Source organism: Chlorocebus sabaeus, unplaced genomic scaffold (genome assembly GCF_047675955.1).
Source record: "Chlorocebus sabaeus isolate Y175 unplaced genomic scaffold, mChlSab1.0.hap1 unalloc_scaffold_114, whole genome shotgun sequence".
Taxonomy (NCBI): Eukaryota; Metazoa; Chordata; class Mammalia; order Primates; family Cercopithecidae; genus Chlorocebus; species Chlorocebus sabaeus.
Genome location: NW_027326902.1, coordinates 183,194 through 202,224, shown reverse-complemented (window position 1 = coordinate 202,224; position 19,031 = coordinate 183,194). Strand labels below are relative to the sequence as shown.

The 19,031-nt window shown below is 45.4% G+C and overlaps 1 protein-coding gene across 9 annotated transcripts in view; it reads left to right on the top strand.

Moving 5' to 3' along the window:
• LOC119624823 (protein FAM153A-like) overlaps window positions 1–14,238 on the top strand; it is a 64,799-nt gene extending 50,561 nt beyond the window's left edge. For 3 of the 9 annotated variants that reach the window (XM_073013966.1, XM_073013959.1, XM_073013967.1), the window contains 8 exons: window positions 137–776; window positions 3,719–3,874; window positions 3,990–4,144; window positions 5,021–5,149; window positions 5,912–5,982; window positions 12,413–12,534; window positions 12,684–12,851; window positions 13,845–14,238. The gene's annotated coding sequence lies outside the window, so the exon portion shown is untranslated. Of the gene's footprint in view, window positions 1–136; window positions 777–3,718; window positions 3,875–3,989; window positions 4,145–5,020; window positions 5,150–5,911; window positions 5,983–12,394; window positions 12,535–12,683; window positions 12,852–13,844 lie in introns of all 9 variants that reach the window. The other 6 variants (XM_073013964.1, XM_073013960.1, XM_073013963.1 and 3 more) reach the window with 6 other exon arrangements.
• Window positions 14,239–19,031: the final 4,793 nt, after the last annotated feature.

Here is a 19,031-nt window from a genome sequence, read left to right as displayed (position 1 = left end):
TGTGGGGAGCTCAGGGGCCCAAGGTCACCTTCCAGGGCCCGAGGAGCTCTCTGAGACCTGCACGACCCCAGGGAGCCCCTCCTCCCTCCGCCTCTGTGCCTCCCCAGTGACCCTTGCACCTCTGTCTGTGTTGCAGATTCCACGAACACCAGGAAGGGGCCTGATGTGGGGATGTCAACTTGGCTCAGACTTGATGTGGATCGTGATTGTTTTGGGAACTATGTTACTCTGAAAACTTTTATAATCTTTGCTTAATTTGTTTTTAAATATTTTCCTGGCTGGGCACGGTGGCTCGTGCCTGTAATCCCAGCACTTTGGGAGGCCGAGGCGGGTGGATCACCTGGGGTCAGGAGTTCGAGGCCAGCCTGGCCAAGGTGAAACCCCGTCTCTACTAAAAACACAAAAATTAGCTGGGCATGCTGGCGGGCGCGTGTAATCCCAGCTACTCGAGAGGCTGAGGCAGGAGAATCGCTTGAACCTGGGAGGCGGAGGTTGCAGTGAGCCAATGGAGATCATGCCACTGCACTCCAGGCTGGAGACAAAAAAAAAAAAAAAAAAAAAAAATTCTGACTTTAACCTCTGTTTTTTAGAGGGTACAAATTGTTCTTTTGTTGTTTCCATTTTACATTTTTTTCTGAAGTTATATTCCAATTGTTTTCATTCTTTCTGAAGTTTTGTTCACTCAGTTTTGAGTTTTTGTAATTTTGATAGACGACTTTTGTGCTTTCATTTTCTTAATTACTTTTACCTCATTTTTAAAACAAATCCATAGTACGGTAAGTTACATCAAGATGGAGTATTTTTGTTTTGTAGTGGTTTATATTCTGGATGTATTTTACATATATAAGTGTTAATGGCCTGGTGCAGTGGCTACTGCCTGTGATCTCAGCAGTTTGGAAGACCAAGGTAGGAGGATTGCTTGATCCCAGGAGTTTAAGACCAGCCTGGGTAACATAGCGAGACCTCATCCCTATAAATAGAACTTTTTAAATTAGCTGGGCATGGTGGCATCTGTCTGTAGTCCCAGCTACTTGGGAGGCTGAGGCAAGAGGATTGCTCGAACCCGGGAGGTTGAGGCTGCAGTAAGCCATGACTGCACTCCAACCTGGTGACAGAGCAAGACCCTGTCTTTAAAAAAAAAAAAAAAGTTTATTAATATCAGTTAGAAATCTAGTTGTTCATTGCAGAACCAAACCAGTTTATAGGAGACATGAGCACTGGGAGGGAAATGTTACGTTTTCACTCCGGGCCTTGAATCCTAGCCAGCAGCTGTGTGTCCTTCAGGGTTCTGTGGTTCCTGGTCCCAGAGAAATCACTCGCTCCAATGTAACAAGCGAAGAGTTCTTTAGGTGATAGCCGCTGGGCCCAGCCTTGCTGTCGTCTTTGCTGTCTCGTAAGCCTCGTGTTGCTCACGTTCAGTTGTGTGTGAGTGCACTGACTGTACCATGAGCTTCTCCAAGCACGTGCAAGCAATTTGAGAGGATGTTTTATCGGGTGGGTCAGGTGAGGGAGATAACAGGGAGCAAGAAGGAGAGTTATTAATTCATGTGAAACTACCAGCCCTTCGTCGCCTAACTTGTGATTTACAGACACTGAGCACACTGCAGGTTGAGAAGGTGCTTGGTCCTTTTTGTAGCCTTACCCTGTGCTCTTTAGAGCTGTGAGTGTGCTGCTTTTTCTCACCATTTTGTTTCTTGTAGAGTTTTGTCCTTGATACTGGAAAACATTTTGAAGACAAGACTCTAGACTCTGAACAGTGGCCTATGCCACGCTAGTTTATTGGAAAATGAGAAACTTACATTACTGACAAGCTTGGAAGATTTTTCTGTCCTGCAATGGCCTGTGTTTCCCTAGTCTTTACCTTGCCACTCTGCTTTATTCTCTTTTTGTGTGGCAGTAGTTATGATGCCAACTTTTGGGGTTTCTTTGTCCTCCTCTTTTCTTCCTACCTGCCAGCATTCAAATGGCCACTTCTATTAAGTGATGGAATTCAGGAATGTATTTCTGTATATTAATCCTGATACGGTTTCACTCATCCCTCTGTTTAACATTTAGGGTACAAAGTAGTCACTGGGAGGTGCCACTCAGTATACAGCACTGTGTTTAGAAATTGAGGGAGCCATGAAATATTGAGCCTCTGCTCTCTGAGACCTCAGCCAGGTGCAAAGAGGAGATGCAGAACCGCATTTCAGGTTGTGTTATGTACACCCAGCAGCACCAAAATGTGCCTGGGAATCATGGGGGTCAGAAATTTCGAGGCAGGTATGGCTGAGGCTTTATGAAAAAAGATGGGGTCTGTGCCAGGCCTTAGACGTGGGAGAAGGAGGGTGTGTCAGGAAGCAGAAAGAGCATCACCAAAGTGCTGCTGTGGGGCACGTGGGCCTTGTTTGGGGAACAGCAGCGGCTTTGTGTGTCAGGTTTGCCGCACCTGTGGGAGGCTGCATTGGTAAATAAGCCCCACGAAGTAGACTGGGGTCACTTAAATTAAAATTAAAAGTATATATGGCTTTGAAGGCCAGCTGAGTGATATTAATAGAAACTATAAACAGTATCACATTTATTGAAGACAGCTTTTGCTGCCAAAGGAGTTTTTGAACTTTTTTGGATTGTGTAGTTGGTGGGTAAAGAATTATTGACCTAAATGTATCCGATCTTTGAGTGTTTTAATATGCTAGATTATTGGAGGTGAAATGGCTAAGTCAAAGGCGATGAGTGTTTTTGAGACTCTTAATGTTAATTGCAAAATGAACCTCTAAAAAGGCAGTGCCAACTTAGACCATGACTGAGAGCTCTTTGTTTTATCTTGTCCTGCTGAGCTGGGTGTTACAACATTGAAACCTTCTGCAGTGTTTTCTTTCTTTCTCTCTCTGTCTCCTCCCTTCATCCCTTTCTTTCTTTTACTTCTCTTAGGATAGGCTCTTCTGTACTTTTTTGATAGAGGTAACCATTTGTCACACCATTTTCCATAGGGCCTGCTGTCTTCCCATTCATTGGTGACGGCACATTTATCCTACCCTAAGCTTTGATAATGTGTCAGGATCTTTCTGTCCTGTCCTCTCAAAGAGGTTAAGTATTTTTTATAATGACTTATAACTGACTGAAGTTATAATAGTTTTCTAATGTCAAATATAAAAATAGGCTGGGTGCGGTGGCTTACCCCTGTAATCCCAGCGCTTTGGGAGGCCAAGGCAGGTGAAACGCTTGAGTCCAGGAGTTTTGAGACCAGCCTGGACAACATGGGGAAACCCCATCTCTACAAAACAAAAATGAAACAAAAATTATCCGGGTGTGGTGTTGCAGGCATGTAGCCCCAGTTACTCAGGAGGCTGAGGTGGGAGGATGGCTTGAGCCTGGGAGGTGAAGATCGCAGTGAGCTGAGATCACACCATTGCACTTCAGTCTAGGCAACAGAATGAGACTCTGTCTCAAAAAAAAAATGTGTACACTTTATTGACTCATTTATGTCTGATCGGTATTTTTGATTACAAATTGTTTAGCCACTACTTTAAAGCTTGCTTTATTTTTTTCTGAATTTTATTGACTCATTTATGTCTTAGTGTTTTTTATTACAAATTATTTATTGTTTAATCACTACCTTAGAGCCTGTTTTATTTTTTCTGAATTTTATTGACTCATTTAGGTCTTAGCCCTTTTTATTACAAATTATTTATTGTTTACTCACTACAGCCTGTTTTATTTTTTCTGAATTTTATTAAAGGATGATATTGATGATGAAATGTCTTATGATGAACATTTAGAGGTTTATTTTGAACAACTGGCAATTCCAGGAATGATGGAATAAAACATATGAAGTAGAAGGACTGGAACCTCCATAAAAAAATACTTTAAGTTACCTACAAGTGATCCTAGTCAGGTATGTTACAGTCTTAATGGCTTTTCAGAAATTTGACAGAAAATTACTATTGATCTCATTGGATGTTTACATGAATTTTAAGCCTTTGGTTTTCTTTTAACTCTGTTTTTCACAGGTATGAATTGATAAGAAATACCTGCACCTTTCCTCCTTCCTATCTTTCCCTTGCCTACAGAAAATTAAAAAGTAAAACAACGGACATCTACATATTCTTCATTCAGATTAACATGTTGCTAGCATTTGCCACCTCTGCATTTTCTTTCTCTTTCTGTAAGTACTTTCTTCTCTGAATCATTTGAAAGTAAGTTGCAGAGAGCATGATGTTTTACCCCAACACTTCAGCATTTATCTCTTGCGAATAATGACGTATTTCTACATAATTACAATTCTACCATCTAACTATAATATAGTAATTTAATGTACAACCCATATTCAGGTTTACCTAATTGTCTCCGAAATGTTCTTTATTTTTGGTTTACACCCACAGTGTAATGAAAGATTAACCTTGCCTTTGGTTGTCATGTCCCTCTCTTCATTTACTTTGGAGTAGTTCTTTCAATACATGAAACATTTTGGAAAATCTAGGCTCTTTGTTTTGTACAGTGACCCATAATCTGATATATCTGATGGTTTTCTTCTTCTCCTGACTAGAATAGATTAAGCATTTTGGCAAGAATACCGATTGAACAGTGTTCTCATGAGTGGATTCAGATTAAACAGAGAATAATGCCTAATCCAGATTAGGCAGTGTTGGGTACTTATTGCCTCACACCGGGGGATGTTTGAGTCTGTTTGTCCCATGATTGATGAAGCTATGTTTCGTAATTTTGGTTGAGGTGGTGTCCACTGGACATCTCCTTGTGAAGGGAGCTTTCCCCTTTGTTCTTAGTCCTGTGGGACGAGACATCAAAGCACTGTGAACGTTTTATTCCCCGGCAACCTTCATGAGCTGGTTCCAGTGTCATTGCTGAAGCCTCTTGGAAACATCGATTACACCTGTGGTTCCAATGGTGATTTTTTCTCATTCCTTTTACATTGATTACCTGCCTCCTTCAATGAGGTAGATGTTGTCTGCTCCCCATGTTTTCCCCTTCAAAATGTTTAATTTTAATTTAAATGATTAATACAGCTAAGTTATTTCAACAGGCAAATGAAAACAGTAAAGTGGCAGTTTCACCCTGAAAATAACAGCGCTGGTTGCTCATGGCTCACACTCTTCTGAAACGACTCAGGAAGAGCCTGAGGAAGGCCATGTTGTTTGTCTACCTGGGACTAGTAAGTATAGAAATAGGATTCCTTTGTTCTTAAAGTTTAGCTTTGACTTTACTTTTAAAATATAATTTCTTTGGTATGATTAAGCTCATGCCTGTAATCCTAGCATTTTGGGAGGCCAAAGAAGGAGAATTGCTTGAGCCCAGGAGTTTGAGACCAGCTGAGGCATCATAGGGAGACCCCACACACACACATACACACACACACACACACACCACACACCCCGGAAGTGGTGGCATGCAACTATGGTCCCAGCTACCTGGGAGGCTGATGTTGGAGGATCATTTGGGCCCAGGAGGTGGAGGCTGCAGTGAACCGTGATTGTGCCACTGCACTCCAGCCTGGATGACAGAGCAAGACCCTGTTTCACAAAAGAAGAAGAAGGAGACCATCTGTTAGTCTTCTTGATTTTTGTAAAATGTGATATGTGATGGTTGATAAGCTTTATGAATATGTCAGTCTGTGGCCATTTAATTTTGAACTAAGGACTTGTTCTATTACAGCACAGTAATCATTTTACTAATTAGTGACTATTTGTCATTGAAAACAATACATTTAGTTTTAATACAGTTGAGTACTCACATATTTCTGGGGAAACTTGGTCAGGACATTTCAACTGAGAATTGTCAGGCACCTTCTCACTGATAAGCGTGCTGCTCGGTGGTGCAGCTCACGTGCAGACGACTCCCTTCATGTAATTTAGTAGGAAAATAACAGAAATACTTGTATATAAAGTAAAGCAAAATTCTGGTTATTGAATCACAGCACCTACTGAAGGAAGTTCTCAAGTTCTGATTGAGTTCTAAAAGTTTTTTGAAGATTGGAATTCTTCATATGTAAGTAAAAACAATTTCTGATGACCCATTTCTAGTCCATCTTCTAAAGAAGTATTTAATCTGGGCCGGGTGCGGTGGCTCACACCTGTAATCCCAACACTTTGGGAGGCTGAGGCAGGTGGATCACGAGGTCAATAGATCAAAACCCTCCTGGCCAACATGGTGAAACCCCGTCTCTACCAAAAACAAAAATTAGCTGGGCATGGTGGCACATGTCTGTAGTCCCAGCCGCTTGGGAGGCTGAGGCAGGAGAATCCCTTGAACCCGGGAGGTGGAGGTTGCAGTGATCCAAGATTGCACCACGGCACTCCAGTCTGGTGACAGAGCGAGACTCCAACTCAAAGACAAACAAACAAAGTATTTAATCTGAGTTGGGCATGATGGCTCACTCCTGTAATCTCAGCACTTTTGGAGACCAAGGCATGAGGGTTACTTGAAACCAGGAGTTGGACACTAGCCTAGGCAACAAAAGCAGGACCCCATCTCCACAGAAAACTTAAAAATTAGCTGTGCAGGAGGCTGAGCTGGGAGGATCACTTGAGCTTAGGAGTTGGAGGTTACAGAAAGCTGTGATCATGCCACTGCACTCCAGGCTTGATGACAGACAAAACTAACAAAGTGTTTAATCCATAAGATGACCACATTTATAGGAGCCTCCTGGCAATCTAGCCTGGAGCCATGAAGGAAGACAGCGTGTGAAAGCAAGTGCAGGCTGGCCTCTGGCCGCTGAGGATCAGGACAGGATGTGGAGTGAACATCTACATCAAACTTTATTGCTTGGATTGGAAAAAAAATTCCTATCTGTAGATCAGCCTTAAAATATATCCTTCCATAAAATATTATCTTTCCCATATTTTGAGGCCATGCTATTGGTGCTACCTGAGGGAACAGTATTGTGTCCTTGATTTGATGAGATCAGTAGCTTTCTTATCTTACTGAATGACATCCACAGAACTCAGGAACCCACAGAACTCAGAAACAGAAGCTACATATTAAGTGAATTTGTATCTTACTTGTTATGATATTACTGTGTATAAGAAATAGAGATGGTGGGCTGGGCACGGTTGCTTACACCTGTAATCCCAGCACTTTGGGAGGCTGAGGTGGGTGGATCACGAGGTCAGGAGATCGAAACCATCCTGGATAACATGGTGAAACCCCGTCTCTACTAAAAAAATACAAAAAATTGTATAAAAAAATACAAGAACTACAGGCACCTATAGTTCAAGCTACTCGGGAGGCTGAGGCAGGAGAATGGCGTGAACCCGGGAGGCGGAGCTTGCAGTGAGCTGAGATCTGGCTGCTGCACTCCAGCCTGGGCGACAGAGCAAGACTCTGTCTCAAAAAAAAAAGAAAAAAAAAAAAAGATGACCAGGTGCTATGGCTCATGTCTGTAATCTCAGCACTTTGGAAGGCTGAGGCGGGCAGATCACAAGGTCAGGAGTTCGAGACCAACCTGACCAACATGGTGAAACTCCGTCTCTACTAAAAAAAATACAAAAATTAGCAGGACCTGGTGGCATGCACCTGGAATCGCAGCTACTTGGGAGGCTGAGACAGGAGAATTGCTTGAACCTGGGAGGCAGAGGTTGCAATCAGCCAGATGCCACCACTGGACTCCAGCCTGGTGACAGAGCAAGACTCTGTCTCAGGAAAAAAAAAAAAAAAAAAAATGAAATAGAGGGTTTTCCCCCCAACTGACGTCAGCTGGGGGGGGTTTCTGGTGCTTGGTGCTATCAGGTGTTGAAAGTGCTCCCTACCTAAAAAGGAAAAATCTCAAAAATGAAATTATCCAGGGAATTGTAGGTATCAGCTTTATATTTGTATAAGTTATTATAGAGTTGGATTTTAAGAGTTTTGCCTGCTTCAGACTTCTCCCATTGTGTGTTTTTTTTTCTTTTATGTATATCTTACTACCTATTATTTCATAAACATTATTCACTTATTAGAATCTGTCATTGTCCTCTGCTGCATTTCTTCAGTGGTCAGGACCATCCATGGGTTCCCCACCATCCAGCATTTTCTTCTAATACTGTTATAGTTTTACTAACTATGCTGTGAATTTTGCATGTGGGTTACTTTTTTCTCACTCAGACCCACTTTTCCAGTATTTACTAAAAGAATTCTTACTTTTTTGCTTTATTCTGTACATCTCTGTTTTGCACATATTAAATTTTTAATTTTAAATTGTAAAGTATATGTAACGTAAACTTTACCAGCTAATCATTTTTAAATGTACAGTTCAGTAATGTTAAGTACATTTTTCAGGGTTGTTCTGTGTTTCGGCTTCTTTGGACTACATTGAAAGAATTGTCCTGGACCACACATAAAATACACTAACACTAATGATAGCTAATGAGCTTCAAAAAGAAAAAAGCTCTATGCATACATCTCATATTTTGTTTTGACATGAGCTTTGGTGGACACATTTCAACCCTAGCAGTCAGATCTAAGATTCCCAGTTGAAAGGATTTCCCCACTTAGTACTTCGACTTAATCAACCCTGCTGCCTTCTGGCCTCCAAGGTTTCTGGTAAGGAATCTACTGATAGCCGGGCACGGTGGCTCACGCCTGTAATCCCAGTACTTTGGGAGGCTGAGGTGGGTGGATCACCTGAGGTCAGGAGTTTGAGACCAGCCTGGCCAACATGGTGAAACCTCATCTCTGAAACCCAGGCTGAAAAGTTAGTGGGGCGTAGTGGCAGGTGCCTGTAATCTCAGCTACTTGGGAGGCTGAGGCGGGAGAATTGCTTGAAACCAGGAGGCGGAGGTTGCAGTGAGCCAAGATTGGCCATTGAATTTCAGCCTGGCAACAGAGGGAGACTCTGTCTCAGAAAAGAAAAAAAAAAAAAGAAATCTAGTGATAATCTGACTGAGGATCCTTTGTATGTGAGAAGTAGCTTCTCCCTTGTTTCATTCAAGATTCTTTGTCTTCCTTTGTATGTGAGAAGTAGCTTCTCCCTTGTTTCATTCAAGATTGTCTTTTGATACTTTAATTATAATGTGTTGGGTGAGATACTTTGAATTGATCCTATTTTGAGTTTGTTGAGCTTCTTGGTTTTTGTGAAAGTAAGTTTTAATAGAGGCAGGGTCTCATGGCTGGGCGCAGGGGCTCACGCCCGTAATCCCAGCACTTTGGGAGGCCGAGGCGGGCGGATCATCTGAGGTCGGGCGGTTGAGACCAGCCTGACCAACATGGAGAAACCCCATCTCTACTAAAAATACAAAATTAGCCAGGCGTGGTGGCGGGTAACTGTAATCCCAGCTACTTGGGAGGCTGAGGCAAGAGAATCGCTTGAACTCGGGAGGCGGAGGCTGCAGTGAGCTGAGACTGTGCCCTTGCAACAAGAGTGAAACTCCATCTCAAAAAAAAAAAAAAAAAAAAGACGGTCTCACTCAGTCACCCAGGCTGAAAGGGCTCAAGCAGTCCTTTCGCATGAGCCTCCTGAGTAGCTGAGATTGTATGTGCACACCACCCTACCAGCTTTTCATTTTAACTATGGTTTTTTTCATAGAGACAGAGTCTCACTGTGTTTCCCAGGCTGATCTTGAATTCCTAGCCTGTAACAACCCTTCCACCTTGGCCTCCCAGAGCACTGAGTGTACAGATGGGAGCCCCCATGCCAAGCCTTGGATATTTATGATGTCTTAATATTTTAAATCAAACTTGGGAAGTTTCTTAGATTTTCATTATTTCTTCAGATGTTCTTTTCTTGCCTCTGTCTGTTCTGTGATTCTTATAAACTGATTTGGTCCACTTGATGCTGTCCCACAGGTCCCTTAAGCTCAGTTGATGTTCCTGCAACCATTTTCCTTGTGTTTCTGACACAGGATTATTTCAATTGTTTTGTCTTCAGATTTGCTAATTCTTTCTCTGCTTGGTCAAATCAATCCCTTCTACTAATTTTTTTTTTTTTTGATATGGAGTCTCACTCTGTAGCCCAGGCTGGAGTGCAGTGGCGCAATCTCTCTGCAACCTCCACCTCCCAGGTTCAAGCAAATCTCCTGCCTCAGCCTCCCAAGTCACTGGGACTACAGGTGCCGCCACCACACCTGGCTAATTTTCATATTTTTAGTAAGACACGAGGTTTCACCATGTTGCCCAGGCTGGTCTTGATCTCCTGACCTCATGATCTGCCCACCTCAGCTTCCCAAAGTGCTGGGATTACAGGCGTGAGCTACCGTGCCTGGCCCCTTCTAGTAATTTTTTTTTTATTATTTCAGGTATTTTAATTTTTAATTGCAAAATACTTTTTGATTTCTTTTTATAATTATCTCTTTATTGAGGTTCTTATTTTGCTCACAGGTAATTTTCCTTTAGTATCCATGTCTTTCTTTAGCTCTTTGGGCATCTTTAAGAGTTGTGGTTAAGTTTTTGTCTAATAAGTATGTCTAATATCTGAGTATCCTCAGGTGTATTTTATATTCACTTACTTAGTTCCTTTGAATGGGCCATACTTTCCAGTTTCTTTGTGTGCCTTGTGATTTGTTTTTGTTATAAACTGGATGTTTCAAACTTAATGTGATAACTCAGGAAGTCAGATTCTCCTTTTACTCCAGGTTTTCCTTGTTTTGAGACGGAGTCTTGCTCTCTCACCAAAGCTGGAATGCAGTGGTGCAATCTTAGCAAGAATTCAGGATTGATTCTCTGGAGCCAAAGGAATTGTTCATAAATTCTGGGGAGGAAATGAGGGTTACTGGAGGGAGTGTTTATTAGAACTATTTCACTAAGAGTCTGATTTTGACATACAGATGTAAGAAGTCACAGTTAATTTTTTTTTTTTTTTGGACTTAACTTTGGAAGTGAAATGTTATCTTGTTCAGTGTAGTGAATTTTTTAAAAATAAAAATACTTAGGAGAGGTGGATCTTCCTTTCTGGATTGTTCAGGACTTTTGAGAGTATGACTGAAGTTGAAGAGTAACTGACTTATTTATTAAACAGAGGAACAAGACTGAATCATGGAAAAATGATCTGTTATTCAGAAGTTTTATTTTGGTATAAGTTACAAAGTTTTATTTGCATTCACATTACTGGATCTAGGGAAGACTAATAAAAAGCTGAGTGTATTTCCTGAGTTGAAATTGTAGGTGTGTCTTGTGACAGTTTGTAAGAAAGACAAGTGGAGTCTCCTCTGCTTCAGCAAAGCTGCTTGAACACGAACCTTCCTGAAACTTTCATGCAAGTTGGTGGGAGCATCCCTAATTGTAATACGGATTTTCAAGGATGTGTTTATTCTGTAAAATAAAGTGCTGTTATGCTGTAAGTTTTAGGAGGCAGGAGTTTTTTATCTTTTGCTTATTAATATGTCACTGATGGTTAAACAGTATGTAACACAGAGTAGGTGTTCAGTAATAATGAAAAAATGTCATTTCTGTGTTGTTTTAATTTGGATTTATTAGTAAGGGCAACATATTTGACTATTAGTTCTGATGATTAAAAGCTAGTGAGCATTAAGGAAAGAAAAGGTTCTGCGTGGACTTTGAAGGTCGTCTCTATCAATTTGAGGTTGAATGGGAAGAATAGTTTTGTTGAGGTCCTTTAGCTGTGTTATGTGTTATGAGTACTTTTTTTTTTTACTCAGGCAAAAGAAAATGTGTGTGTGTTAAATCCAGTCAGCCCTCTTTATCTGTGGGTCCTGCATTCTCACTTTCTGCCAACCTCAGATCAAAAATCTTCCAGAACAAAAGGATGGTTGCATCTGTACTGAACATGTACAAGCTTTTTTTCTCATCATTATTCTTTATGCAATAAAGTATAACAACCATTTATGTAGCATTTCCATTGTATTAGGTATTGTGAGTAATCTAGAGGTCATTTGAAGGATATTGGAGGGTGCGTCCAGGCTGAAGGCAAGTACTATGGCATTTTATGTCAGGGACACCTACAGATTTTTGTGTCCAGCCATGGATCCTGTACAGTTGAACATTTCCACACGCTGAGGGTGTGATGGGTCTGGGTTGGGTTGGTCCACCATGTTCGAGGAAGTGTGCCCATCATGATTTTACACCCTTGTTGTAAACTTTGGATATGTCTATTTTGATATTTAAAACATTTTCAGATTAAGTCTGAAAATGCCAGTATATTAATATTTTAAAATGGAATTGAGAAGTCATTATTATAATAATAGAATTCATTATTAGAACTTTCTAATAGTAGAAAGGAAGTCTATTTTATAAAATTGTCAGTTCATCTTAAGATCTAATAGTCTTTTGCAATTAACAGCAACTTAATTCAGACTACCTCAAAAGAAGAATTTAACATTGATTTTTGTAGGAAAAAAGCAATTTTAAAGTAGCCTGGGAAAACTTAGGTAAGTTTTCCTTAATCCTGACTCTTAATTTGTGGCTAGAAGTGGCAATGATATGAACATAAGTTGTGCTATTTATTAATTTACTGCTTTTCATAAATCAGCCCCTTTTATGTAATTAGGTAAAAAGAGAAAAATACATTCTTGATTTTGGTGACTAGAGTTGTGGACGCCGGAAAGCTCTGCCACTAAGATTGATGAACCAGACGCGTGTCACTGGCCAGTCACACTGATTCTTAATGCTGTAAGTATGAACATACAGTTAAAAAAAAAAAAATCTGTTGATAGAATACATCATCTTATGAAATGAAAAGATTTGGTTAAGGAGTTTTTGAACAAATTTCACATTACACTACTGGCTTTACTAAATCTGAGTCTTGTATTTCTGAACAGGGCACCATGGCCTGGCACTGTCACGTTTTCCAGGGAACCTGCCCGAGCTCCTGCAGAAGCTGCTCTTCGGGCCGATGGAGTCCCTTAGCTGGTAGGCCCTTCTTTAGTCACCACAGGATGCCTGCTGACTGAACAGGAAGGAGAGGATGGGCTTTGAATAAAACACAGGTAAGTTTCCCAACTGCTTTTCTTTGATTAAGATTTCAATCTTGGCTGGGCATGGTGGCTCACGCCTGTAATCTCAGTATTTTGGGAGGCCAAAGTGGGCAGATCACAAGGTCAGGAGATTGAGACCATCCCTGGCCAACATGGAGAAACCCTGTCTCTACTGAAAAAATACAAAATTAGCCAGGCGTGGTGGCACATGCCCATAACCCAGCTACTCAGGAGGCTGAGGTAGAAGAATCACTTGAACCCAAGAGGTGGAGGTTGCGGTGAGTGGAGATCATGCCATTGCAATCCAGCCTGAGCAACAAGAGCAAAACTCCTTCTCAAAAAAAAAAAAAACAAAAACAACTCCTCCGAGTTGCACATGGCTTGTCCGCGTGTCCCCTGCTTGGCTACAGACTGTGTGCTCAGTCTGCTCTTAGGACCTTTATGCAAGTGTCTGGCCTGCATCAGTGTGAATGCTTGTTCTTGGAATGCTTGCCCACAGCTCCCCTGGGTTGACTTCTTTTGGGAAGCTCTCGAGTAGCTGGGATTACAGGCATGCACCACCACGCCTGGCTAATTTTCTGTATTTTTAGTAGAGACGGAGTTTCTCCATGATTTTCATTTTTTAAATGCTTTTTTGAGATTTGTTTTGTGGCCTAAAATGTGGTCTATCCTGGAGAATGTTTTGTGAGCTGATGAGAAGAACGCAGGTTCTGAAGTTGGTGGGTGAAATGTTCTGTAATTACCTGTCAGGTCCCTCTGACTTCTATTTTGGTGTGTAAGTCTGGTTTTCGTTGCTTTTCTGCCTAGAGGGTGTGTCTGTTGCTAAAAGTGGGTGTTGGAGTCCCCAGCTATTGTTGCCTGTCTCTGTTTTTCGATGACTCTTACTTTAATAACTGGGGCTGCTGCGTCAGCTGTGTTTACATTGACAACTGTTCCACCCTCTTGCTGAATTGATCCCTTTATCATTTTATAATGACCTTTATTTTCTATTTTTGTGCTTTGTAGACTTAAAGTCCATTTTGTGTGACAAGCATAGCAGTGGTGATTCCTTTCCTTTCTGATCTTCACCGAACCTCGCTTTTTCACACTCACCGAAATGTCTACTTAAAGCCACGGCACCTCTTTGAATTTTCACATCTACCGTATGGTGATGGTAGATTTCCTTTTCATCTGTACTCTGAAGGAATCCGAAACAGGCATTTTTACAAGTCTAGGAAGGAAACAAAAATCTATGTGTCAAAAGAATGAACATAGAAAATAACATGTCCTGGTTAACAAAAGTTCTCATTGTAAAGTGTTATGCACAAGATATGGAATTTTATGTGCCATAAATGAAGTTGTCTTGTCTAAAACTACTTTTAAAAATTACATGTTACTTTAATAAAGGTATTTTTGAGAATTTGGTGACTTCTTATTTCCTAGACCTCTTTAATTTCATATTAAATTCCAGCATGAATTTTAATGCTGGATTTTAATGGATTTTAATGGATTGTGTGGTTGTCTAAATGTTAAGAGTCTGAAGACCTCAAGTGGGCAGGAGCTGGGCAGGGGCAGGATCACGATGCAGGCAGGACCAGGGTGCAGTGTGGATGGGCTCCAGTAGGAACGGGGTGCTGGTGGGGCAGGGGTGGGGGTAGGTGTGGGGGGCGTCAGAGCACGGTGCTCCTAGGAGTGGGGTGGGGCACAGTAGGAGCAGGGTGTGGATAATACTGAGGTGCTGGCACGGCAGGGCGTGGGTAGGAGCAGAGGGCGTGTAAGATTGGGCTTCTGGCGAGGCGCGCGTGGGTAGGATGGGGTGCTGCAGGACGGGTAGCAGTTGGGTGTTGGCGGGGCGGGGCGTGGTTAGGACCGGGACGCGGGTGGGTGGAGAGTGACGGCAGAGCAGGGCGTCGGTAGGAGCGGGGTGCTGGTAGGAGCGGGGTGCCGGTAGGAGTAGGGTACAGGACGCGCTTAGGAGCAGGGTGCTGGCGGCGCAGGGCACGGGTAGAAGCGGGGTGGGGACGGAGCAGGATGCTGATGGGGCGGGGCGGGGTGCTGGTGGGGAGAAGCGCGGGTAGGAGGGGGTGCTGCAGGATGGGTAGCAGTTGGCTGTTGGCGGGGTGGGGTACGGGTAGGATGTGGTGCTGCCGGGCAGGGCAGCAGGTAGGAGAAAAGTCCAGGTAGGTGCCAGGTGCTACAGGGTCGGACTCAGGTAGAAGCGGGGTACAGTAGGAGAAGGGTGGCAGCTGGGCCAGGCCCAGGAAGGGGCAAAGTGTGGGTAGGAGCAAGGTGCTGGCGGGGCAGGGCACAGTTAGGACCATGGCACAGGTGGGTAGAGGGTGATGACAGGGCATTGGTAGGAGCCGGGTGCAGTAGGAGCAGGGTGCTGGTGGCACAGGGCACAGGTAGAAGTGGGAGCGAGTGGAGCAGGGTGCTGATGGAGCAGGGTGCTGGCAGGGAGAAGCATGGATAGGTGCAAGGTGAAGGTAGGATCGGGGTGCTGGAGAGCGGGACAGGGTGTGGGAGGGGCAGAGTGATTGTGGGGTGGGGCCACAGGTATGATGTGGTGCTGAGAGCCCGATGTGGGTGGAGCAGGGTGTGGGTAGGAGCAGGGTGCTGGTGGGGCGGGACACCCAGGTTCGGACCCAGGTGCGGGTAGGTGGAGGGCAAGTGGAGGGCGATGGCAGGGCAGGGCGTTGGTAGGAGCAGGGTGCCAGTAGTGTGTCCAGAATTGGTGGGTTCTTGGTCTCACTGACTTCCAGAATGAAGCTGCAGACCCTCGCGGTGAGTGTTACAATTCTTAAAGATGGTGTATCAGGAGTTTGTCCTTCAGATGTTCAGATGTATCTGGAGTTTCTTCCTTCTGGTGGGTTCCTGCTGTGGACCCTGGAGGTGAGGGTTACAGCTCTTAAAGCCTGCACATCTGGACTTGTTCCTTCCTTCCAGTGGGTTAGGGGTCTTGCTGGCCTCAGGAGTGAAGCTGCAGACCTTCGAGGTGTTACAGCTCATAAAGGTGGCACAGGCCCAGAGAGTAAGCAGCAACAAGATCTATTGCAAACAGCAAAAGAACAAAGCAACCACGGGGTGGAAAACGCACCCCAAGGAGTTGCTGCTGTTGGGGCGGGCAGCCTGCTTTTATTCTTATCTGACCCCACCCACATGCTGCTGATTGGTCCATCTTGACAGAGCTGATTGGTCCGTTTTACAGAGAGCTGATTGGTCCGTCTTGACAGAGAGCTGATTGGTGCGTTCACAAACCTTTGGCTAGACAGAAAAGTTCTCCGGGTCCCCACCTGACCCAGAAGCCCAGCCGGCTCCACCTCTTAATAGCAGTCGCCACCCAGGCCGGGGACTCCGGCGGCCCAGAGAGAGCTCCTCCCTCCATCAAGCCCAGCAGGCCACAGCGAGGGCCCGGCCCACAGAGCCCGCGCCCACCGGAACCCGCGCCGGCCCGTGAGCCCCACGCGCAGCCTGGCCTCCCGCCCGCGCCTCTCCCTCCACGCCTCCCCGCCAGCAGAGGGAGCCGGCGCTGGCCCTGGCCAGCCCCAGAGAGGGGCCCTCGCAGCGCAGCTGCGGGTTGAAGGGCTCCTGGAGCGCGGCTAGAGCAGACGCCGAGGCGGAGGAGGTGCCGAGAGTGAGCGAGGGCTGCTAGCACGTTGTCACCTCTCGGTAGGAACAGGGTGCAGGAGGCGGGTTGGTTCGGAACCTGATGCTGGGAAGGCCACCAGTGGTCTGGGTCCCAGCACCTCTGCAGGCGCAGCCGCTTGTTTCACCTGGTGCGCCATCTTGCAGTTCTTGAATTTGCGCCTTTTGGCTGCACAGAGAGGGCAAGGAAGCCGCGCACGAATGCAAGGTCGGAATGACTGGGGTGCGACCAAGGGGACTTGGAGAACCGCCCTTCCTCCCCAGGTTCCCCAGGCAGAGCCCACCACCCCCGCGTTTTTTCAGAGGCCCAACTGGGCCTCTGTGGAAGGGGTGGGGGCAGGGTAGAGACAGGAGGAGGGAAAGAACCGGGCAGGGAAGGGGGCCGAGAGAGCCTCTCTCAACATCCGGGTTAGTTGATAAACTGGGGGTCCTGCAGGGCTAGCCACGAAGAAATGTAACCATGTGTGGAAAAACAAGAATTGGGGAGGGGTGAGGAAGAGAAGTTGGTTACCAGGCAGCAGATGGTGCCTTAGGCAATCATAGGGGCTGAAGGGCTGGCTTCTCATTGTCAGACCCTGGGCTGGTAAGTTTCAGGGAACTCAGATGAAACAAATGTAACTTCCTTTAAGACTAGCGGGATCAATTTCTCCGTTTATTCAAGGAAGCTGTATACATGGGGTCTAGGGGAGAATTGGACACTTTCCAGCCTCATGCGGGGAGCTGTAAGGGTGGGTGTCCTTCTCCCCCTCTACACAGGGGCACTCTTAGGACTGGCAGCAGAGGAGAGCGAGCAGCAGAGAGCAACGGGAGCCCCAAAGAATCTAATTTCCCCCAAAGAAATGATGGCCACGAACATACTCACCTCAGCAGGAGAAGCCAGGGGGCCCACGCTGGGGAGTTGTGGGCTGAGGTTGGATGTGGGTTCTGGGCGTCTGTGGGGAAAGTCCTCTGTTCTCTCCCCATCCCTTAGCTGCCTCTTGAGGTCTGGCCTGCGTCTATTCACAGAGGGATGGAGGAAGGGAAGATCATGGGGCCTTGGGGTGGGAGGGGGCAGGAACTGGAGCCTGGGGCGCCCCTGGGCCAGCTGCCCCTGTCCCTGCTGTGTCTTGGTGGGGCTCAGGGCTGAATCTGTGATCTGCACATCACTCTGGAGATTTGAAGTCAAAGTGAAGTCGCCCTCGCAGGCAGGAGAGGGAGCTGCGAAGACGAGGCTGGCTCAGACTCAGTCAACCACTATGTCCAGAGTCGGCCAGCTGAGGGGAAGGTGGTTGGGGGGAGTAGGGGAGCAGGGGCACTCAGCCCAAGAGAGCTACCCTGAACCACAGGACCAGGTGCTGCCTGCCACCCACCCTTGCCGGGGTTGACAAAGCTGGAGTTGGCCACGGGGAGCTCCCCAGGGTGCAGACAGGTCCCATCTCTGGGACTAGCAGCTACCCAGGCTGCACACTCAGGCCTATGCCCAGGGAAGGGACCTGATAAGAAGAAAGAGGCTGGTGGCGAGGGGTGCGTGGAACTTTGGGGGACAAACAAGCTCCTGTTGTGGTAACCGAGCGAGTTATAGAGAAACGCCACACTCTGAGACTAATTCAGGAGTCCTTTATTGCTGGTGACTGAGGGACTGCTAGAGCTCAAAATTTAGCCCTGAAGAAGGGGCTAGATTTCTTTTTATATCTTGGTCTAAATAGGAGAGAGGGAGTCTAAAGCAATTTTTACAGAAGCAGAACAGGCAAAAAGTTAAAAGATAGATGGTTACAGAAACAGTTACAGGAAAATAGTTCCAGGTTCAGGGGCTTAAACTGTCACAAAGAGACAAATGCAGGGGCTTTGGGTACCACCAAGCGAGCGCGTGTCCAGGGGCCGCTGGCACAGCTTGCCTCAGTATCTTATCAGCGCACTCCTGGGTGTGCCTGGAGTCAGCATGCACCAGTTATGTCCTTAAGGGAGGGGGGACAAGGGGCTGCAAGCGGAGAAACCAAAATGGAGTCTGTCCGGCTCTCTCAGCTGAGAGAGTCAATCAGGTAAAAACAAGGGAGGGCATCACATTCCCACTCGTGTTTTTGGGGAATCAAATCATTGATTCCTCGGTTATAACAAAGGGGTTATATTGGGTTCCAAGATACACAAGTTTGACAGAAGCTATGCGCTACTTTATAAAGTTAAGCAACCAATTTTTTTTTTTTTTTTTTTTTTTTTTTTTTTTTTTTTTTTGAGACGGAGTCTCGCTGTCTCCCAGGCTGGAGTGCAGTGGCCGGATCTCAGCTCACTGCAAGCTCCGCCTCCCGGGTTTACGCCATTCTCCTGCCTCAGCCTCCCGCGTGGCTGGGACTACAGGCACCCGCCACGTCGCCCGGCTAATTTTTTGTATTTTTAGTAGAGACGGGGTTTCACCGTGTTCGCCAGGATGGTCTCGATCTCCTGACCTCGTGATCCGCCCGTCTCGGCCTCCCAAAGTGCTGGGATTACAGGCTTGAGCCACCGCGCCCGGCCAACAACCAATTTAATAGACAAGGCCTGAAGACGAACCTTAAGAGGAGGAGAAGGGCTCCCGCCAGCCCGGTAATTAGTTAG